The sequence below is a fragment of the Hippopotamus amphibius genome, chromosome 3, assembly GCF_030028045.1.
Source record: "Hippopotamus amphibius kiboko isolate mHipAmp2 chromosome 3, mHipAmp2.hap2, whole genome shotgun sequence".
Lineage (NCBI taxonomy): Eukaryota > Metazoa > Chordata > Mammalia > Artiodactyla > Hippopotamidae > Hippopotamus > Hippopotamus amphibius.
This window is the reverse complement of record NC_080188.1, coordinates 149,472,066-149,496,151: the sequence shown is the minus strand read 5'-3', so window position 1 is coordinate 149,496,151 and position 24,086 is coordinate 149,472,066. Positions and strand designations below refer to the sequence as shown.

At 39.5% G+C, this 24,086-nt stretch overlaps 1 protein-coding gene across 11 annotated transcripts in view; it reads left to right on the top strand.

Annotated features, from left to right (window-relative positions):
- The window catches only part of SDCCAG8 (SHH signaling and ciliogenesis regulator SDCCAG8), a 250,152-nt gene that overhangs the window by 200,768 nt on the left and 25,298 nt on the right, over positions 1-24,086 (top strand). The gene's annotated exons all lie outside the window — the stretch shown is intronic.

The following is a 24,086-nucleotide window of genomic DNA, read 5'->3' as shown; positions in this document are numbered from 1 at the left end:
GTCAAGTACTGGATTTGGGGAGGAATAGTTCCTGAAAGTCTTGATTAACTCTGTTACCACTTATCTGGCTATGATGAGTGAGGAGAGTAATATCTATTTTTTTCTCAGTTCATCGGGACTCTCAAAGGGAGAGTCCTTTTTTTTCTCATTTTTTTGTTATATTTTTCCTTCTTGGGGATCAGGAATCATTTCTGAATGTTATATATAGAAAGATTTTGTGTTCATCCAATTATTAATTTGTTCATTCGCTGTTTGTACATATACAGATTATTTACTGAGTGCCAACAGGGACTTGTGGTAAGCTTAGGGATTAAAAAGATACATAAGACTTAGCCCTTGTCTTTGAGAATTCCCAGTTCAGATGCTCTTGCCTGTGCTTCCCAAAGCCTGAAATACCTTTCCCTTCTCTACCTAGAGACCTCTTCTTTCTCAAGATTCAGGTCAGCTGTCATCTCTTCAGTGAAGCCTTCCTTAACCCCACTCTCTGCATTACTCAACACTTTGTTCAAACAGCACTTTGATCAAGTGCACAGAACATCATAATTTTTCTTTGAACGTCAGCCTCATTAGAAGGTGTTCCTTAAGAACAGGAACCATATCCTAGTTATCATTGTTTCTCTAGTACACAGCCAAGGGCCAGGCACTTAGAAGTCACTTACTAAATGAATTTGCAGTCATTTTTGTCTTCTAACTCATCTTTTTCAGTCTCCCAAAACTGTATAAGGGAAAAAATAGAGATAAAAGCAGAGTTTGATGTGTCTATACAATTTAAAAATAATTTACCTCTTATCTGCATCCCCACATTTGGAAAAACTGTTCAGTATATGTTCATCTAATTATTATCATTAAGTAATATAAATCTAAATTTTTATTGTGTAATGATGTACAACCAGTGAGCACTCAGTAAATATTAATTACAATTATTAAATATGTTTTGATCTCATTAAAACTGGAATGGCTTCCTCACTCTATTTAGGCCATTTAACTACTCGTTGTGTTATTAGTTGATCCTTATTTTACAAGGTTTGTAGGTCACGTTTAATGGAACTGCTTGTTAAGGTTGCTAGCAGTTACATAAATGACTTTGACGTTATAAATTTTATGACAGTAAATTGGAATGAGTTATGTATTTTCCAAGCTTTTGGTTTCCACAATGGTAGATTACAGAATGATTGTTAAGATGCAACTTTTGTGAGAGGTTTTTTTTTTTTAATAATCAGCTAAATTTGACATTTCACATAATGCTAGTGATTTCTGTATCACAGATGAAGGATATAATGTAGAACTGAGTCTGGGAAACATTTTTCTTCTTTTACATGGCCAGGCAGAAGAGTCCTTGGAAGCTGATCCTTGAAAAGAAATGATCATTTCTGGCTCAAATCAAGTATACTTAACTTCTGTATCTGTCCCACATTTAAATAATCATTTTTGTGACCTATATCTGGAAGTGCTCCAGTTTTCCACATGGCCCTGAGAATATAGTGTTAGTGTTGCATTTCACATTTCTTATTTTGAATTATGCCAGTGTGCTCACCTGCAGGGTTAGCTCCTGCTAGGTCTGGCTGGGTCATAGAGTCCTGGACTCCTTTTGGCTTTTTGCCTAGAACGGGGAGGCCTAAATGACTGTAAATGAGGCTGCCCAGACAGCCTCCTTTCGCTCAGATCCATATTTCCATCTTGGCGTCTTAGATCTCCACCTCTTCAATATGGAGGCTAAATGACCCTAAGGAAAAGCTGAAAAATATATTTGGGCCTGATCTCCAGATATCTCATATGAGAACTGCCTTCAGGGAAGGATTTGGAGGGTGGGTAAGGGCGGGACTAACAGAAAGTTTGAACTCTCCCTAGAGGCCAGCATTCCTTAATTCTAGGCAGTTAGTCACTCCCTCTTATTTCTGTAGTAAATGTTTCTATTTTCTAGCACTCAGAGCACTGTATTCATGGTATTTTATATCCTTCTCTCTCATTAGCTTGTGAAGTCTTCAGTGTGAACTACGAGTTATCAGTCTCTGAAGTCCCAGTGTATAAAACCATGTTGAATTCATGCATAATTATCTAGGAACTGATTTTTTTTTTCACTTAAAAGCTGTTAGCGAATGGTAGGATTGATGTATGCTGATTCCATATGTGTTCTCATTTCCTTCCACCAATCCATTAAGATTTGAACTCACCTGGCTTTATTAGCTATTTTCAACCTTTTAAAGCTACAGAATGGTTTGGTCCATCCAAAACAAAAGCAAACAAAACAAACACAAACAAATGTGATTGAGTACCTATTACATGATAGGAACTGTAGGCCATGGAGATATAGAAGATAAATGAAGTAATCACTGACCTCTTGTTCTCTGGAGAAGGAGGTGTAAATCCCTCACTCCAGCTCCACGAGCCCCATGTGGTAAAGACTTTAATAGAAATAGGCATGTAGCAGCATAGGATCACTGGAGAGAGGCGCAAATCCAGCCTGAGAGATGATGGGGAACTTTTTGGAGGTAGGGAGGCCAAAACTTAACTGTAAAGGATGTGCAAGGCTACGTGCCAGGAAGAGAGGAAACCTGGAGGAGAGCTCTGGAAAGAGAATTGATGTCATGTGGTGTAAGACTACAAACAGATCATTGTTGGAGGGGGCTGGGGGGGAGGCAGAAAGCAGGAATGCATTGGAGATCCATGCCGGGGATCTGGCTTTTTATCCTATAGATACTGAAGAGCTGATGAAGAATTTTACACAGGGCATTTCAAATAACTCACTCTGGTGGCAGTATAAAAGATAGATTTGGGGGAAGTAAGCAGGGAAACTAGATAGGAAATAATTAAAGCCTGAGATAGAGATGAAGAAGAGGAGATAGATTAGAGAAATATTTAGGAGGTAAAACTGGCCAGCAGTTGATAGGATATGAGAAATGAGGAAAAGGGAGGAATCAAGTAATTTTTTTCCCACTGGTACCTACTTCTTTGGTCTAAATCCCAGTGACATTTTTGATGTCTCTGGGAATGAATCTTCAGAATGGCTTAAAAGCAAATGATTTTAAAATGACATTTGTTGGTCATGTCTTCGTTTGGCTTAAATGTTCCCTAAAGCAAGTCTACATTTTTATTTTCAAATTTACATCTCCCTTATTTCTATGACCATTCACACTAGATTTATAGTTCTTGCAATAAATATTTTAAATCCCAAGAAATGTGAGTCAAGAATTATATGAGAAGAGAGACTGTGGCTGACTTACAAACTCCTGGCATCACCAGTGTTTGGCCTTCCTTCGCCTCCCAGCCATGCCAGTCTCTCCTCCCTGCAGTACGCTTACCATATACTGCCCTTGGTGCTAGGCACGAGAGTCCTCACAGGACAGAAATCTAAAGAGATAATAAAATACAGTCCAATAAGTATGATGATACTTCTCTTTGGCCAGTCCTATTAATTATGATTCCAAGCGATAGTATTATTTCTAAGAGAAGAACATTAAAAATAAAGTCAAAATAGTAAATCAAATCATTGAAATATCCAACATCAGGAGATTAGTTACATAAACAGTATGTAAATTCCCTACAATGGAATTCTAAAATGCCAATAAAATCACTTATTGGAAGAAAAGTGTCTATTGACATTGCGCATGTTCAAAATATATCTCCAAGGGCAAATAGGATACAAGTAGTATATATTATACTATATGTTTCTAATTTTTGCAGAAAATAAAATGTATAGCTTTGTACCCAAAATATCATGTCTTCTTCACACATTTTGTATCTCACACATGTGGAATTAAATTTTGCCCTATGTCAACTTATATGTGGACCTCAGCACCTCCTAGAGTTCCCCAAAGACTTCATTCGCAGAAAAGCACTGCTGATCAGCATGGACTTTACTAAGGATATTGTAATTAAAAAATTGGAGAACACTTACATCACATATCTCTTAGAAACAATGTAACAATCTCCACTGATTCTTAGTTCTCTCCTTCAAAGTCCTTTCTAGGCTGTGTATCTACTCTGGTACTTTTTCCTTCCTCCTGCTTCCTCCTCTCCCTGTAACTTTCGAATTCTTCACTTTCTCATGTTCTGAGGACGGTAAATTCCTTTTGCACCATCATCCAACTCTGCCCCAGCTCTTGCCTCAAATGCACATACATTCAAACTAGCCTGCATCTTGAGTAAAAAGTAAATTGAACGTTGCAACCTTGTACACACACACACACACACACACACACACACACACAATACACAAGAGGATATAATAAATTAACTGTCTCTAGGCAGTGGGATTATTGGTGTATTTTCTTCCTTCACATATTCCAGTAATTTCTAAGTTTTCTGCACTGAGCATGTGTTACTTTTGTAGAAGAAAATGTAAACAGTTAAGAAAAAAAAAGCTTACTTCACGTTTTGCCTCTTTTAGGAAACTTTTCCTGACTAAACCCTTCCAACCAAAGAGAGTTAGATCCCTCTGTCTGTCTTCCCATTTTGCCTTATTGATTGCTCTTGCCCTGCACTTATACCATTACTTTGCTTTTATCATGTTTTCTTCTGAGTTCTCAGGCCTTTCCTCTTCTGCTGTTCATCACTGTCATAGGCCATTTCTCCTTTCTTAAACTGAACTCCGTAGATGGGCTGTGAATCTCCAGAAAATGTATGCAAAATTTAATGTGTATTCATTTCTTTTCTGAAAAGCAGATCCAGTTAGTTTTGGGGTGCCTCCATTGTAAGTAAGCAAGGTTCTAGATTTGGTCTTTAATCAAAATCGCAAAAGCAATGAAGAACTCCTGACTCACTGTTCTCTATTCTTACCCTGTTTGTTTTCCTTGTTTGGAATGTAAGTGTCACGAGGCAAGGACTTGTCTGTCTTGTTCATTACCAATTTCCCACTGCCTAGAACAGTGCTTAGAATATAGTAGGCACTCAAAAAGTGCAACATCTTGAATGATTAGGCATTATGAGGTAGAAGAGACATGTATTATCCCCACTGTTCAGAACTGATTAAATATGATGTTACTTGAGGAAGCAGGAAGTAATCAAAAGCATTCCGAGACTGGGAATTCAGACTGAGGTTTATGCTGTCTTGTCACAAAATTGGTCTTGAAGCAGGGTTGCATTTGGCACTGGAGGGGGCATCTTTCTCCTTGCCTCTCAGGCTGGACTTGGTAGTTACTTAAGCTGTTTCTGACTCTAAATTTCACTCTTGGTTGGCTCGAGGCCTCAGCCCAAGTCAGCAGGTCTCCTGACTCTTAGGTTTGAGATTGTGCAGCATTCTTGAGTTTGACCTTCCCTTGGCTTCACTTAATCTAGTTCATTTTGTTTTTGAAGGTAATTTGTTCCGTGGAAACCAGACAGGGTGCTGTTTAAATAGTGGCTGATGTCTCAATGTAACATATTGGCCCACTGAGATCTGCAAGAGTGTGAATCACAAACCCGCCTCTGTACTTTTCTGATATAGTTTGAATGTTTTGGATGTAAGAAAATCCTGTTAAGAATGATCAGGTTATCTCATTTTGCCATCAATCGTATTTTGTAATGTTAAGTTGGTACAATAACTGCTATTCCTGGCTAAGTAGATTCTCTCAACTACTGCACAATATTTTAAAAATCAGGTAATTCAGTCTCTAATCCAAATTGTATTTGATTTATTTTCTTCAGACTATATATATGACTGGGACTGTGTATTTAAAGTTCAGCTTTGTGTGTGGTATTCCTGTGATAATTTTAGTACCTAAAATAAGATGCTTACAAAAACCAGCCTGAGACCAATACGATACAGCAGTTTAGCAGCAAATTTCTACTCTGGGTATTTAACAATAATTGGGATCTTTCTATCGGCTTTACATGAAGTCAGATTAGTAGTAAAATCTAAGTACCAGCCCATTTGGCAAACTCTTACACTTCAAGCAGTCACAAATTTGCTTCTGATTGTGCTTTTCATTCGCACCTAGCTCAGATTTTTGCCTGATGCTTTTTTAAATCCTCTAATTTACATACTGTGGTAAATTTAAAATGAGAACAGATGAATGCTGCTAAACTTTCCTATTTCACTGATGAATATGGTATTTTGCTTCAACTATCTAGCTGTTATATATTCAGTGACCTTTAAAACATGAAATAGATACTTTTTTTTGTATATACAGTGCAAGATGGATCATTAGTATTGTCTTCCCTTTGAAACAATGAGTCTAAGACACAGAGGCCAAGCAGAGCATCTGGGAACTAATTGTAACAGGGCTAAAATGCATAGTTTCCTGTTCACAGGCTCACACATAGTCATCTGGGCAGAGAAGCTTGTTTCACAAATGGTTTTTTTGGAGCTGTGGAAGGCAGTGTATCCACTCTAAATGTATTTCATCTTGCCCTGCAGTCCCAGTGCACCATCATCTATGTTATTGTGCCCGTTTGGGGGTGTTAGAACATATATTTTAAGTAAGAAAATAAGTAGTGTTTTCTGAATGACCAATATGGCCTCAGTGAAAGTAATATTTTAATCTCATTTTTATTATTGATAATAATAATCTTGTTCTCCAAGGGAGCAAAGTAAGTCTTACAGAGGTATCAAAGAAAGCAGAGCCTTCCAGGAGCTAAGGGGGTAAAAACAGATTTTATTGAGGCACGATTGTAAAAGGGGGAGAGAGAGCTTAGGATAGAACTTGGCTCAATTTCAAATACAACAAGGAAGAGTGTGAGGGTTCATAGCCAAGGAGCAGGATGGGGGGCAGGGCTGGGAGTGTGGAATCAGTATATAGAAAATTACTAAGAAGAAACATCAGCGATAAGGGAGGATTCTGGCTAAACAGATCTAACAGGATTCTTCCTGAAGGCAGGCCAAGATGATCAGACATCAGGTGGCGGTGGGGCGGGGGGGGGGGGGGGGGGTGGGGGGGGTGGGGGGGGTGGGGGGGTGGATGGCAGGGGCAGATGAAGGATAAGGAATTTTGATCAGATATTTAGGTTGATCAGTTATCAAGGGTAGGGGATTCTCTCTAAACTGACAGTATTCTTGCTAAACCTGGGCAGTGCAGGCCTGACAAGGGCAGACAGTGAAGCCCAAGGTCACAGCCTGGTTGAAAAGAGGGCTTAGAGGAACCTGGCTAAAGATCGGTCAAGGACAGAATCTTTGTCAGATGTTTAATTAGTGAATAAATTAGATTTCTAAAACCCATGCTCTTTCTGTAACCTGCACTGTCTTCCTGGTTACATAGACTTGTGTTCCCCACTGGGTGGTGAGCTGCTTGAGAGGTGTTCTTTTTTTTTTTTTAATCGAAGTATAGTTGATTTACAATGTTGTGTTAGTTTCAGGTATACAGCAAAGTGATTCATTTATACATTTTTTTTTCCATTTTCCCTTATAAGTTATAGATTATTACAAAATATTGAGTATACAGTGCTATACAGTAGGTCCTTGTTGGTTATCTTTTTTATATATAGTAGTGTATTTATGTTAATCCCACACTCCTAATTTATCCCTCCCTCCCCGTTTCCCTTTGGTAGCCATAAGTTTGTTTTCCATGTCTGTGGATCTATTTCTATTTTGTATACAAGTTCATTTGTATCATTTATTTTCTTTAGATCCCGCAGATAAGTGATATCACATGATATTTGTCTTTGTCTGGCTTATTTCACTTAGTATGATAATCTCCAGGTCCATCCATGTTGCTGTAAATGGCATTATTTTATTCTTTTTTATAGCTGAGTAATATTCCATCATTTACATATACCAGATTTTCTTTATCCATTCCTCTGTTGATGGACATTTAGGTTGCCTCTGTGTCTTGGCTATTGTAAATAGTGCTGCAGTGAACATTGGGGTGCATGTATCTTTTCAAGTTATGATTTTCTCTAGATACATACCCAGGAGTAGGATTGCAGGATCCTGTGGTAGTTCTATTTTTAGTTTTTTAAGGAACCTCCATACAGTTCTCCATAGTGATTGTACCAATTTATCTTCCTACCAACAGTGTAGGAGGGTTCCTTTTTCTCCACACCCTCTCCAGCATTTATTATTTGTAGAGTTTTTGATGATGGCCATTCTGACCAGTGTGAGGTGATGCCTCATTGTAGTTTTGATTTGCGTTTGAGAAAAGTGTTCCTTATTTGTTCTTCCGTCTTGCATAGTGAGCAACATAGCACTTCCTACTGGATGGGCCATTTATCTGGTCAGGATTTCAATAAACGGTGACAAGTATACCATCTACCATGCTGGACATCTCGGGTGGTCAGAGAAAACTTGCTAGAGGATGTGGAAATAAATGCTTGGTCAGTGAGTAGAATCCACCACATAACTTTGTAACAATGTTTATTTTAGTTTCAATAACCAAAATAAATATTAATTTTAGAGTTATGTATACTACTTAGAATGAAAATGCCCTAATTCCTAAGACAATAAAAATCTGGGGCATATTTTAAAAGTACAACAATTTTTTAAAAGGGAGTATTTCTATTTCAGAATGAAGGGATAACAAGTTTTAAAAATTATAACAAAAATTCCTAGGGAATTTTGAAGTTTTATTTTACCTTAACATGAAAGAACTAGGCCAGTTGTTAAACGCTTAATTTCTTTCCTTCTATCCTGATCACACTCAGTTGTGCAAAGAGACTGGAGGCTCTGAAATTTAACAAATGACCCTAATTCAAAATGTCTTACTCCAAATTCAGCTTGATAGAAAGCCAAGCTACTGTCATTATATCTCACTTTAGGCAAACCCAGTATATGAAATCTGGTTTTACAAAATTGACTACTTAAGTGGACATTCCTCACTTAACAGAGTTCGTTGTAGTAAGTTCTCCGTGTAATGTTTGTAAATGTGATTCAGTTTATTAGACCCCTCTGTGCCACACAAGGGCAGAGTATATTTGATAATATATATCTATATTATATTTACCCAACAAACCAGCAGTTTCAAATTTGTCCCAGTATTTAACTGGGCACTGTCCTGGGGCCTGAGGAAACAAAAAGTAGGTCAGAATGGTCTCTGCACTCAAGGCATCATGTTCCAGGAGCAAGGACCAGTAGAGTGGGGTGATGGCAGCGCCAGGGTGTTGGCGGCCTCAGAGCACAGCTCCCTCCTTTGTCTTCATCATCCTAGTTTTCTGTCTCCTCCAACTGCTTATCCACTGAATGAGCCAGGAGCACGCAGAGTTTACCTTGATAGAAAACCCTGCTCCTCAGCTTCCTCTCCTTGGTTTGGTTCACTGAAAGGGAAAGCCTGATGCAATCAGGTCAGAGGAGTGGTCAGGTTCTGTTTTCATCCTTAATGCTGCCCTGGCCAGTGGGGAAATTCTCTTATTAACTCTGTAGCTAGCCTGGGTCATGCAGGTGACCCAGTGTCACTGAGCCATTCAGTTTATTCAAAGTAAAAGATGTGAGGCATTTCAGGGAATTAGTTTAACAAATCCGCAGAAATAGTCAGATGACAAATTTGGGATTATAGCGGCAAAAAAAATTCATCTTAAAAAACGGATGCCTCCATGTATAATGAAACTAGGATGGGAGAATCTACTTAGAAAAAGTGATAAAAGAAATTCAAATGAGCTGTCAGCTATGTCTATAATTCTTTTCATGCAAATACATAAGGAAAACCAGTCTTTTAGCTTTTATTTTTATACTAATATGCATAGGTCAAAGTGGATCATTCCAAGCATTTAAAAAAAATGGAGGGGAAACAGTTTACTTGTTTGTTTTTGGTGGCAGGGGGTGGGGGGGTGTAGATTTTCTTTTTTTTTCTTTTTATTTTGGGAGGCAATCTTCCATCTTTATCCTTTCTTTTTAATAGTTCTTTTCCTGGACCTTTTATTCTGATTGTATTTAACTCTCTCTTATAGAATTGGGCTGGAAGAGCTAGAGTTCAGTTTCAAGGTCTTTTGGTAAATGCTATATCTTTAACAAATATTAAATATACTCATCATGCTGTATTTTAAAGAACATTTGTTTTTTAAGGGTCTTTGTGTATTCATCTGGGGAAAAAAATCAACCAGATCTGCTTTATTCAAATTCCATATTCTAGGGGAGCAGATTGCCTCAGAATATACAGTGATGAACTTCCAAAAAGGAAAATGGGTGGAGGAATCATAGGTATTTACCACACATTTTAGAAAACATTAATGCTTTGTAAGTAACAAATGGACCTTCTATTCTTTCTTGGACAGATGCATCCCGCTTCGTTAAAATTAGTTTATTGATTATTTCATAATTTTTCTTTCTGGAAAGAATCTTATAAATATTTAAATTCAGCATGTGTCTCTTCTGTTCGTCCTGAACACTGAAGACATGAAAGAAATTTAATTCTCAGTGTCACATCAACAGGGAAAATTATCACAAAGCTAAAAATAATTTATTTAATTGTCCACATTATTTAATAGTTGGTTTTGGATCCAAGACAGTTCTTTCCTTTAAATTGATCATTTATAGCTGATAATTTTAAATGTAATATAGGAGCCCTATAGAAAATATAGGGAAAGACTGCCCTTTAGGTAAAAATGTATTTACTTTGACGGCCTATCAGTATCCAAATTTGCAACAGCTTCCCATTGTTGACTGGCATCACCACATGGCGAAATAGTTTTTCAAATACAGTGTATTTATTTCTTAACTTTCTGCTGGTAATGGTCCTTGTGCAAACCTGACATTTGTAATGTAGATGCTTGATGTCAAAGTACAGTATGTAAGTCCAGTTTTTCATTAGTTTTATAAAGCTTTTGTCCTTAACACATTGATTTGAGGTCACTCAAAATTGATTCTTAAAAGAGAGATTATCTCTGTGTTTACATAATTCCAACAGCAAGGGTCCCTTATGAATTTCAGCTGGCACTCTCCCACCCTCTAAGTGGTTATCAAGGGTGGTTAGTATCACTTACAACATGAGGAAACCAAGAGACAGCGATTTTTACTGATCTACACTGTGAGACAGCATCGGTGCTAGATTGTTGTTATGTGTTTTCTTCTCTTTTTGGCTGTGGTACCCAAGGTATCTTTCTCTGTCAGAAATATAATTGTCAAGTATCCCAGTATAGCGAGCTCCCTGTAGGAACTTAAGAATCCATCCCAAGATGAGTGCTTAGGACACACAAGACAAAGTTCTGTTTGATCTTTACTTTTGTGTGGATCTGAGCAAATTACTAATTTTAGGACCGTACTCCTTATGAAGAAATCGAATTGTTCAACAAGGACTGTCTTAAGAACGTTGCTTATATAAGAGAAATTTATCCACACCTTTAGCCTCCCTGGCCCAGGGTCCTGTGCTCTCATTTTGTGCTTTCAAGGTTTCTTGGTTCCTGGCCCTCTCCTTAATTCTCCAGTTTCCACAGTTTGATAGCTGTTGAACACTGTATTAAACCACCTGCTATGATGTACAAATTTCCTGACACCTCTTACAATAATGATAATTATTACACAACAGATAATAAATATATGTCAGAATCATTATCATTGCAGCAGCTAATGTAGATAGACTACGCACCAGCCATTGCTCTTATTCTAAGCACTTACCTTCCTTAACACGCTTAACTCTTATAACAACCCTATGAAGCAAATACTAGCATTGTCCCCATTTTTTTTTTAACAAGTGTCTCAACTTTATTAAACATTTTTAAATGAGTATACAACTCTTCACATAATGCACAATACTAAAAAAAAGTGCAAAATGTTTACCATAAGCATATGGTTATGAAAGTGAATACCCACAATGGTTGCATCATCAACCCAACTAAGCACTTTAATTCATTTAAAGAAGCCACAGCATTTTCTGAAAATCTGTTGGACGTTAACAGCTGCTCTGCATCTTCTTCCACTACTCTCTTCTGAAGTGGTTCAGATTGGTCAGCACATACCCACTGGGGGTTAAGAAGGCGGTAAAAAACACCACGAGTGCAATAGCCACCTCTATGGTCGACACGGGGCGCTGGCGCGGAGGCTCCGAGTGGGCCAGGCGCTGGGCCGGCTGCAGGACCAGCAGGGTCACGCGGCGGCGGGGCAGCAGGCAGAGAACCGGCAGGCGCGGCGTGACTCGTCGGATGAGGCGAAGCGAGGCGAAACCCCAGGCGAAGACGCTAGGCGCAGCGAGGAGAAGACACGAGGCGAAGCGCGGTGGGGCGAAGCGCGATGGGGCGAAGCGCGATGAGGCGAGGCGCGGCGTGGTGAAGTGACGCGAGGTGAGATTTGAGGGCGCGAACTCTAGAGCTGGGCGGGCAACTCCATTGTCCCCATATTATTCAATGAAGAAACTGAGGCATAATGAGGTAAAGTAACTTGCGCAAGGTCACCCAGCTACGACATGACAGAGGCTGAACTTGATCCCAGGCAATGTTGCTCCCAAGTCTGTGAAGAAGGGATGCTGATGTGAAAAATCTTAGGAATACTTTAGCTCCCATAATAGCAACTTTTTAAAAATTCCTCCTGTAATTCCAATAAGATTTGGTATTGTTTTATATTCCCATTCTCAGTGCTATCTGAGCTGCTTTCCTGCCATTAAACTGCTACTGTTGTCCCACAAGGGAGCATCTTGATCATTCTGAATTAAGTCCCAACATACATGTCTTAAGCTGTTGCATACATATCTTTTTAAAAATTTTTATTTATTTTTTGGCTGCATTGGGTCTTCATTGCTGCGCGCGGGCTTTCTCTGGTTGTGGCGAGTGGGGGCTACTCTTTGTTGCAGTGCGCAGGCTTCCCATTGCGATGGCTTCTCTTGTTGTGGAGCACGGGCTCTAGGCACGCACTGAGCCCACATGCTTCAGTAATTGCAGCATGTGGGCTCAGTAGTTGTGGCTTCTGGGCCCTAGAGCACAGGCTCATTAGTTGTGGCACATGGGCTTAGTTGCTCCATGGCACATGGGATCTTCCCGGACCAGGGATCTAACCTGTGTCCCCTGAATTGGCAGGCGGATTCTCGACCACGGCCCCACCAGGGAAGTCCTGCATATATATCTTAGGCATGAGTATTCTCTGTCTGTATGTGAAAATCTTATGTTCTGATACATGGAAGAAAATGTGGTAGAAAGAGTAAAATATTAACAGTTTCAAATATATTTATGTTACCTTAAATTGAAGGCAGATTGATGAATAGTGAGAAGAAAAAGAGAAGCAATAATTTGAAATAAGATGATGGCTGAAAGGGTAATTCAGTAAAATATTTTCTTTCCATAATGTCATTCCTAGTTATTGACAGTTTACTCAGCCATTACACTAGGTGTTCTACAACAACCCTTCAAGGTTTACCCCAATTCACAGATGAGGAAACTGATGCTCAGAGGAAGGAAATGTGACCACAGTTACATAGTCCATAAGAGGTGAAGCTAGAATTTAAAGAGGTTTGCCTGACTCCAAAGCCTGACTCTCCCCACAATACCTCACTGTCTTTCTGCTGCTAAGTGGATCCAGAAAATCAGTGGCTATCAGGGGAGTTGTCGAGATGTAGTCAGATAGAGGCCTGAGTGTTGCCAGAAGCAAGTCACTGAAAAAGTAGAGGAGCTTTACAATAAGCTTACAGTGGGGCAGAGAAGGGTGGAGATAGTTGCAGACAAAAGGAAAGAAAATATACAGCCTTTTGAAAGAATGGGAATGGAAAGTGATGGTAAAATACTTAGGAAGTTATTAAGTTTCTAAGCAATTAACATGCTTTTGAGTATGTTAATGCTTTGCATTTATTGCCATTCAGTGGTGATGTGGTAATTCCAGACTTTTTAAGAAAACTTGGTACTACCAAATATCAGTCACACCACAGTTTATTGTATATATGTTGTATTTTGTTTGTTCTTTTTTAGTGCTTTCTCTGCTTTTCCCCTTTCTGTTACCATGGCAATAATAATGTTATTGATCTGGGTGGAACATGATGTTATTTACCGTTGTGGCATAAATTAGATTAATTTAAAAAAACTACTTAATAGAGCAGTTTCTCAGGGGTTAATAAAGTTCATACATTATTTATAATTTGGGGGAACTACCCAATATAGAGTCCTCTACTTTAGGTAGTTAATACAGAGGTACAATTTTTTCACAGAATGCATGGTTTGTTATTTTAAACACACAGTCTGTGCAATGAACACTACTTATATAGGAGGTTCTGTAGGATTTGCAGTAGCACATTTGTTAGTTTTCCCTGAGGCTGCAGGAGACAGTGGGATTGGTGCCAGCAGGAATGGTCACTCTGAGCAAGCCTAACTCTCAAAGTAATTGATCACCCCCTCAACAGCGTAAAAACTGGAAATTTCCTGTTCTCAGAAAGTTGAAGCATCTTAGTCTTGAAGAACATCTAATTGGACATTTAAAAATAGACAAAGATGATTCAGAAACTAAATAGCCCAAGCTCTCCATTTCAAGGTCCAGTTGATGGCCACAAAGTGTGACTGATACACATTCATCATTAAGAAATGGGTGAAAAGGCTAGAGGTGGGAGCTCACTTGTCTTCCAGTAATGTCATGGTCACACAAATAAGCTCGCAAATGCCAGACTCCATGGATAGTTTTTTCCCCTTTTTCCTATTTGTGTGCACTCCCACCAGCAGATTCTTGGGCTTGCTGCATTTCTCAGTGGGTTGAAGTCGGTGGCCCTTTAGCTTGTACCTCCCAGCATACTTGAGGGGAACCATGATTCCCAGCAAGGCACTGCCTGTTGTATCTTACTGCTTAATTACTCTACCTATTTAATGCCACTTAGAACATTGTCAGCTGTTGAGAAAGGGTAATTATCACTAGTCAAATGAAAAACACTTTTTTGGCTACCTTACGGATACACATTTTACTGGTACCTTGACACATAATGAAGCCTGATAGCAAAACTTTTGCTTGTCTCTTCTTCAAGCCACAGCTGTTTCCCTGCTAAATTCATCCCATCTGTCTTCCCTTCCGTAAAGCTGTAGGCAGTATAGCATAAGTACAGAAGCAGTTCAGTGCTATTTTGGATAAACATAGCTGAAATTTGAATCTTTGCCATTTGCGATGCACACATTTTGTTTTACTGCTGTAAAGAGAACTGTCAAAATACAACTACATGGATAATTTACTAAAATACAGTCAAATATAAGGTTGATCAAAGAGAAAGTACGTTGGGTCAGTCTGACTCTTCCAGTATATGCTCTGTAAGGTGTCCCTGACCTTGTGAGCCCATGAATTCTGGTTGGGGAGAGCAGCATCTAACGTCTTTGTTGCAGTCTGCAGAATGGCTTTCAGGAGTTACCCGTTCCTTATAACCGTCTGTGGCATGACTTGCAGTCTTTGAGAAGCTTTAGAAGTCCACTTTCTTAGTCTCCAAAAAAAGATTGCATTAGTGGGAAACATTTTCTCTTTCTGGCACATCCAGTCAGATTTGCACTATATTACCATTCTACTGTTTTGAAATTTATTGCATTGAAGCCTTTGTTACCAGCGAGCCTGTGTATTTCATTGCCATCCCCTTATTTTTCAGTTATTGATGCATATAAATGCACTGTTGTGCATTTTTTAAATCAGTAACACACAGTGCTTTAGAATCAGTGGAGACATCTTCTTGAATGAATTCCTCTTCTGAATTCTAAGACCACTCTCTCACACCTGGACCATTCCCTTCACACACGTTTACAGCTTTCTTTTTCTCATGTGTAAAGGTTTTTTCTAGGCCCAAATGGGTTGTGACCTCTTTGAGGGGAGGGGCCAGTATCACATATTTTGGTAGCCACTGTGGCCAGAGCTCATATAATGTATTTGGACTTCTCTTTAGACAAAGGTAACTGAAACACCTCATCTTTGGGATGAGACCACTAAGCAATTCCTTAATCCGAAGTTTAGATTTAACTTGCCTCCTTTTCACCAGTGAGGTTTCTCTCTTAGTGCCTTCCTTGAAGCATTTTGCAAAATTCCCACAAATCTGCATCCTGTTATCAACTACACAAGCTTCTTCGAGTGAAATCCTGTCTGTCTTGTTTTCCACTATTTCCCAGTACTCAGTAGAGAAAACATTGTAAGGAGTGCAGTAAATATTTGTTGAACAAATGAATGAATGAGTAATGAAACAAATGAATATTGTGATATTTTCTTCACATTGCCGTAAAGTCCCTGCCTCTTAGTCAGCGAGAAAACACCAGTGTGCAGGGCATTTAAACAGCCTTAGCAAAAGCATAGTGCTGCTGGGTTCCCAGCGGCTACCAATGAAATTGTTTTCCTAGAAAGTCCCCTAAGGCCTTCTCTATACCAAGGTATTGCCCTCTTTTGTCTAGTTTTCTTTTAGGAAAAAAAAAGTCTGGGTTCTTTGGAAGGCAAAAGTAACATGACTGCCACAAATACAATCAATTCTCTACTTCAACCAAAGGTGGAAATGGCAGCTTTTGCCAGTAGTTCTTTGAAAGCCATCAATATAAAAAGGATAAACAAATCTTTACATTTACAGCACGGTGTCATCTGATCCAGGGTCAATTGGTGCTTTAGAAGCATAGTCAAGTCCTCTATGATGTTGTCATTACAGTTCATTCTTTAATTCATCACCTACATGTGTCAGGCACTGTGATGGATGCTGTGGGTACCAGTAAGATTCAGCCCATGCTCACAAGGAGCTAACATTTTATTGCTGAGGACAGGCAGTCATGATCCACTGTGATAAGAGCCATAATAGGGAACACAGAAGAAGGAACAGGTATGAGGAGACCAGAAAAGGCTCCATAGAAGAGTGATACTTGACTCCCAAGGAGATGCAGGGTATATACAGAGAGTAGATAAGGCACTTGCTTTAATAACATTCTTTGGATTCCACACTGTGGAAGATCACTTTAGATTTAAGGCCCGAGATAAGAAGCAGCACATCACTTCCGCCTGACTGCCCTTATAGTCCCAACATCATGGCATCGTTCTTTGCCTTGTTGGACCACCTGATGACTCAGCCAGCTAGGCAGGAGTGTTCCTGTGGCTTCTCAGTCCCAAGACCATCCTGACTCAAACCACTTCCTATATTGCCTATACAGCACAATCTAATTACAATATGAACTTATAGGCAGATTTTTATTTGGAGGGGAAAATAATATACATAACAAAAAAGTTATCTACAGTAATGTTACTCAAACTAACCATTTGATGAGTTTTGTGCATTTTTCAGCAAGCCATTAACACTTTCTCCCCATCTTTGCGGTAATTCTTGAGCCAGTGCTTTTGACTCCACTTGTGTGAGAGGCACTTTTTGCTGCCTGTGATAGCGAGGATAACGAAACTGCTGTGCCAGATGGGCACCCGCCCTCACAGGCTACTTAAATAGTGATAGCTCCTGGAAGTACCTGCAACTGTTGTGAACTCTCCGTGTTCCTGTGACAGCCAGCAGATGTAGGGGGCTATTTTGTAGAGAGAAGTCTGGAAATAACCCTGTATTCAGAACCTCATGAAGACAGTTGGGTTGCCATGGGCAGGTCCTCTTGACCCTAGGTTGCTAACGTGATTGAATGAAATGATGTTCATGGGCGGAACCAAAGTGGCTATCAAGAGCTAACATGGCCCTGACGGACACTTGGTCCTCAGAATAATATTATTTTTGGAAATTCCAACTTAAAACATGTGGTGGTATTGGTACTTTAAGATTTTTTTCTGAATGTTGCACACTTAGGCTTTTTGATTATGCTAATTGTTTACAGGGAGCTTACATACTTGTTCCCATCTTCTGGGGTGGGTTACTTGCTACGTTGTGAACTTTAACCTTTACATCTGCCTCTGTTTATTTTCATGGGAGGTCACAACTTAGTCATCTGTCTAGTATTTAAGAAAATGAGTAAAAATGCTTGGTGGATTCGTCTAGCTAGAATTTGATTTGAGAGGCATAAAGACCTGTGAATAGTTGTCTGAGACAGTACTTAATATTTCATTGTGCAAGTAAGCTTGCTTCTACTTAGTTAACTGGGATGCCAGGGAATTACTAAAAAAAAATCCAATTAATACACATTATTCAGTATATTTACACACACTGAACTATTTCAAACCAGTAATGCTGGAATAAAGACAAAATAATACTGTGTATTTACATAACACCATAACACCTTTCATGAGGAAAATCACAAGCCTTTGCTAACTTACTAAGCTGCACAACACCCGGTGAGGTGTGTAGGAAGTAAGGTAGAACAATAAACAAGAAGCAGATGAAGGGAGAGAGGCAGGTGCACTTGCATAGAGTGATAGAGGTTCCTGTTGGACACCACTGGCATTCAAGGTCAGATCACCTCATAGTAAGGAAACATAAATTGAAAGTATCTGGAAATATCACAGGCAATAATGGAGCTTAGTGTGCTTCTTTTTTTTTTTTAAATTGAAAGTATCTGGAAATATCACGGGCAATAATGGAGCTTAGTGTGCTTCTTTTTTTTTTTTAGTGTGCTTCTTTATGCTGTTGTTTTTGTTGTCTTTCCAATCTAAAGTCTGTATTTTACTTGAATTGAATTGGCTGGAATGACGAAGTGAAAAGATTTAGAGTTACATCTAAATCTGGACTGTGACAGTGACTGGACTGTGACAGTGACTCCCAACCTGGTCACCTGATTCATTGTTTACCTTTTCCTAGGCCCCGCGAAATAAGATTTCCTTTGTTTTTCCTTAGTCAGCGTGTGACAGTCCCTTCTCTGGAAATGCCTAGAGGCAGCCAGACACATGCTAGTCGGTGAGAAAGGCATTGGTGAGACCTGGCTTCTTCTGGGAGGGTGAGGATTGATGGTAACAAATCCAAGCTCAAGCCTGCTCAGCGGCCGCCACGCCCACACCTCCACTGCAGGCCTGGCCCAGCACAGCAGGCACACAGAACATCCCGGACCTCTGTGGAGCACCTGGGGCAGGCCTGGCGCTTGGGGCACGGGGGTACCAAAGAACCACTGTGAACAAGAATATCAGCAGACCATGGGAATAGTACATTTTGCATTTAGATTTTAAAATAGTACATATTAACATCTCTGAATGAATTTTGAATTTACTATTTTATTGGATTTCCGTGAAGTTTAGTGCTGGAACTTAGTCCTCATTAGGTTATGCTACACGGTAGATTTATTCACATGATCCTTTGAGAAAAAGAGAACTTTTTCTCTCTAAGTCTTTCTCACAGTAAAGTCTTTATTTTGGCTTAACCTTTCAGATTTTGGGATAATTTAGGTGTCACAGATACCCATGATAGGATAGTTTTCAGACACTATAATTTAAGTGTCTCTGAAATGTAATAAATAGAGCTTTGTCTGGGTTTTGGAAATAATGTTTTCTTCCCAAACAGCTGTTCATTTGTATTAACAATTTCCTCTGTCTCTATCTAGAAAGGCGGCATTTCTTTTTATGTATATAATCTCATCACCCTTTTCATCATGTTGGCTGAGTTCAGTCAGTTGTTGTGGTATTGTTTTTAACATCCCTGTGTACTATGCACAGGTGACAAACCTGACCTCAGCGGCTCCCGGAAAGGAAGACACCACTCTTTTTGGTCTATATTAGTCCAGGTCAGACCATCGCTTTGTGTCTTAGTGGGACTGGCTAATTTCACTGCCTTTTCAATTCATCTGAGACTGTTTTGGAAAAGGCATTTAAACACCAAACGCAGTGTGAACAAGTCTTTGCCCCTGTCTTTAACTAACAAAGCAAAGGCTCTTTGGTTTTTCATCTTGGAGGCCCCAATTAGCACCCAAAGTGGCAACAACTTATGAAGCTATGATGAAAATGGTGATGACTAGCTATGAGCTCTGGCCATGGTAGTTACCAAAATCTATTAGATACTGGCCTGTCCCCTCAAGGAGGTCACAACTGATTTGGGCCTAGGAAAGACCTCTGCATATGGGAAAAAGAAAGCAGTAAACTTGTGAAAGAATATAATATATATCCACCCTTGTGACATAGATAGGTGGGACAAGTGTTGTTTAAGTTATGTTTTACTTTGAAGAAACTCAGGGTCAAAGAGGCTAAATGTCACCAAATTCCCATGGCTGGTAGGCTAGGTAGGCATCATATCCTTTCCTACATAATACCTCTGAGAGTCGTCATAGGGAAGGGTGGTTAAGATTGTGCATCCCTAACCCAAATGGCTTAGCTTCAAATAGTGGCTCTACTACTTTTGTGCTGTGTGATTTGGGGCAAGGTAATTAGTGTGAACCTGTTAAATTATGAGAATTGGTTAAGAGAATTGAATGAGTTATTACACAGAAATGTTCAGAATAGTGCCTGGCATATAGTAAGTGCTCAGCAAACACGAGCTATGTGAGTTGCTGAAGTGCTCAGCACAGGGAACAAGGTGTAATAGGAAATTAGAGCTGGGGTTGTGCTCCAGGAGGTGTAGTTATATAGGTCCTATTCAGAGTGGATAAGCTGTGTGAGAGGGCAAGTCCATCCGACCCATACCTTTAGCAAAGTTAGAATAAAATGGTATTTTTGTTTTCATGCTACAACCCAGGACTGCTGCAGCCAATGAAATTAATGAAGGACATATCATCTAAAATGTCTGCCTCTGGGGCACCTAGTCTCACTCTCGTGGGGCAGTTAGTATGCAGGTCTCCATTCTTGGTAGATTTGAGTGCTACCTCATAATGATGCATTCCAGAATACTCTTGGGGAGCCTTCAAAATTTATATCCTTTAAGTTTGAAACCCGTGGGGCACCTTGCACTTACAGAGCCCTAAGTTCCAAGTAACACATCTCCATTTACAATCCGTGTGCTGGGACCCTCCCGGAAACTGCTGTTGACATTGATTACACATGTAATCAAAGATTTATGAATTTGGCAGCACTGAAGTGATAGCAAAGGCTCTTGCTTGTTTATTTGTTTTCTTGTTTTTTGTTTGTTTGAAATCCTGTTCCACTTTGAACTGGGTTGAAGTCAGCAATGAAATTAGGCGCCTAGAAGCTCCTAATAGAGGAGAGAACCAATGGGGAAACTTGACTTACAGAAATCAGTCCAGGTCCAATCAGATAAAGGGGACGCAGGGAGGGAGAGAGCAGAGGGTTCAAGAAGAGCCTACCTGGGATGACAGCCCCCTTGTCCCGCTGCATCAGAAACAAGGAGAGAATTCACGAGAGCAGCTCCGTGGCTTTATTTGGAGAGGGTTGTCTGGTAAAGCACATGTGTGAGACATAAATCCAGATTTTACTTGCACCAGTTCCCATTTCTTCATGTCAGCATCTGGTCAGCAACCTCTGAATGTTCTAGTAGCCCTAGCATATAATTTTAATTTGGAAGCCTTCTCTTGATAGTTAATTTTTATTGAAAGACTATTATCTTGAAAAAATTTCTGACAATTCCAGTGATATTAGTTTCCAAATATATAATGACAGCTTTGTTGGTGTGTGCTTATGTGTGTGATGCATTTAAATGCATATGTCATGTCCTACCATCTTATAAAAGAACACTGCTCTAATGTTTCACTGTGCTGCAGGGAGCACCCAGCATTCAGGCTCTGTGTGAGTGTGCATTGTTTATGACACTTGAACCATGAACCCTATAGAATTTGTTCACATACATAGGAATTTGGTTAAGGACAAGGATTTTTATGCTAGGAAATTTCCTCGTCACATGTACAGTAGCTTTAGGTAAGTCCCACTCAAGGACAATGTGGTACAGACAGAAGGGCACTGGATTTTAAACAGACAAATCTGGCTTTTAGTCCTGCCCTCCATATTTTACAGCTCTTGTTAGTATCCTGGGTTTAGAAGACAGACCCAGGACTGTGTTCCAGCTCTGCCACTTACTGTGTGAATTTAGGTAAGATATTAGCAGCATCTCTCAGCCTCAGTTTCTTGTCTATGAAATGAGAATTATAAGAGTACCAGTAATACCTTCTTCAAAGTATTGCTGTTACAGTTGAAAATGGCTGGAAAAGCACTAATTACTGTAACTGAACGTGGAAAGGGCTCGATAGATAATTAATAATAATAATAGCTCATTTATTGCTTTAGTTATTTTACTTTTGAATCAACTATCTCATTCATTAGATAGAAGAAAAACTTCTTACATTCTAGGGCTGTTTTCAGACTTGAATGAGCTAATGTATGTGAAAGCACTTTCTATATGCTCTGAAGCCCTCTATTGAAAATAATAACAGTAATGATTATATTTTCATTTATTGAGAATCTACAAAGTGCCAGGCACTTTACATACCATTTCTAATTCTCACAACAATCCTGTGAGGTAGGTAGTATCATTTTATATTAGAAATGAAACAGGCTTAGAAGAATTTGCCTTGGATCACGCTCATGTTTCAACATGTATCTTTTTTTAAAACTTAAATGCATCATTCTACATAGTCACATCTCAATGATAATAATAGAATTGTTAATGATAGTTTGTTGTTTCTGTTGATAATAGAATCAGGTTCATATCTGCTCTGAGCTGTTGATTCATCATAGACTAGTATAGTGTAGACTGCAGCTATTTTATTAAAACATATGATTTTGATGAAATGCACTTAATATGCACTCATTCACAAACCTACATGGGTATCCACCAAGCCTTAGGCTATGAAGGAACATGTCAGAAAGACCTAGGTGATGGCAGTGTGGTGGAAATGCATGTGCTGTCCCCAAGCTGAATAGTTTAAAGCGCATACTTTTTGAATGGATGAATTCTGATATTTGTATTATAACGTTCAATGATTTTTTAGTCGTCTCATGCTTTTACATTTCAGTTACATGAATCTGTATTCATGTTGTAGATTACAAGTAAATGGAAATTACTATTTGATGCCCCTGCCTGAATACTAATTATAAGTGCCATATTGCTCACCAGCTAATAGTGATCTGCTTAGACTGGCATACTTGACCCTGGGTGTACCCATGAGGTAATGCTTGTATGTATAAGTGTAGCTGCTCACCTGGGGCCTCCTGGCCTACTGGAGTGAGATAGGCATGGGCTTTTGAGTTTGGCAGTTCCTAGCTGCATAGCTTTGCTAAAGTTTTGGGATCTTTTGTTTTTTGTTTTGTTTTGGTTTGGTTTTTTTTTTTTTTTTTTTTTTTTGGTAATCCTTTCTAAGCCCCAGTCTCCTTATCTGTTAAACTGTAGTAATAATACCTATCCCTTAGAATTTCTCAGCTGGTAAAAGGATATTTCATGCTCAGCAATCAAAAGATGTGGTTTCCCCCACTCTTCTTTGACTTGAAAAAAAAAAAAAAAAGTATTTTTGCAACAATGGACTAATTGCTTTGCTTTTTTGCTGCCTTACATTTCCACAGACTTGGAAAACCATGTATGGTCAACCAACATATGGTTCAGACGAATTTATAAGATCAGAAACGTAGCTTTTCTCCTTTAACTGAGATAGTGCCATTAGTGGGGCTGTCTCATCTGCAGAGTGCGCTCTGCCCCGTGTGGTGGGAATGTCCCAGCTTTGCCATGTGGCAGAGGCTACAATAACAGCCCCTGACCCTCACTTTTCAGGGGTTTGCTCCTGAAGCCAGCATCCTGGCCTTGATCACTCACATGGGTCTACCAGGTTTAACTTTTAGTTTAAAAGAAACCCATAATTTTCACCTGTGTCTTTTTGATTCCTAGCTTTATAGAATATTTTAGAATGTTTTTCTAATGTCCCCTCCCCCCGCCCAACTGCTCTAAGTTGCAAATGGCCAGATTTCAGTCATCAGGAGAGTAGAAAATGTATTATTTTTTTGCAGCCTGTCTTACTGGGGGCCAGATTCCAAGGAGGCAGCCCGTGTGCTCACAGGCCAGGAGAGCCAGGATTTCAACAGTGTCAACAATCCTTGCTCATCATACCAAAAAAGCAGCGTGTCGGTGCCGACTCATTAGCATACAGCCGCGCGTGCTTGCTAACAAAGCAGGCTCTGGGTATCTGCTAGTTTCTCAGCTTGTCTGTCTTCCTTGACCGAAAAGAAGTGGAGAAATCGCTTCAGGCAAGGGTGCTGTCCCTCTCCTTTGGCAAGAAAGCATTTCAAGGATTCCCAGAGGGAGAGCTTTGAAGTGGCTTTCCAGCAGTCATCCTTTGGAGAAAGGAGATCATCCACCCTTTGTTTTTCTAATCTTGATTTAAATCACTGACAAGCAAATAAATCACCATGTTGTCTAGTAAAAAAATGATCCAGCCCTGAATAATTACAGTCATCCCCGTAATGGTCTTATTTAGTTAGCGTCTGTAAAAAGAAATAAAAATATAGGCAGAGGTACACACGCATGCCCTCCTCTTGGTCTGTCTCTCTATCCTTCTTTTGT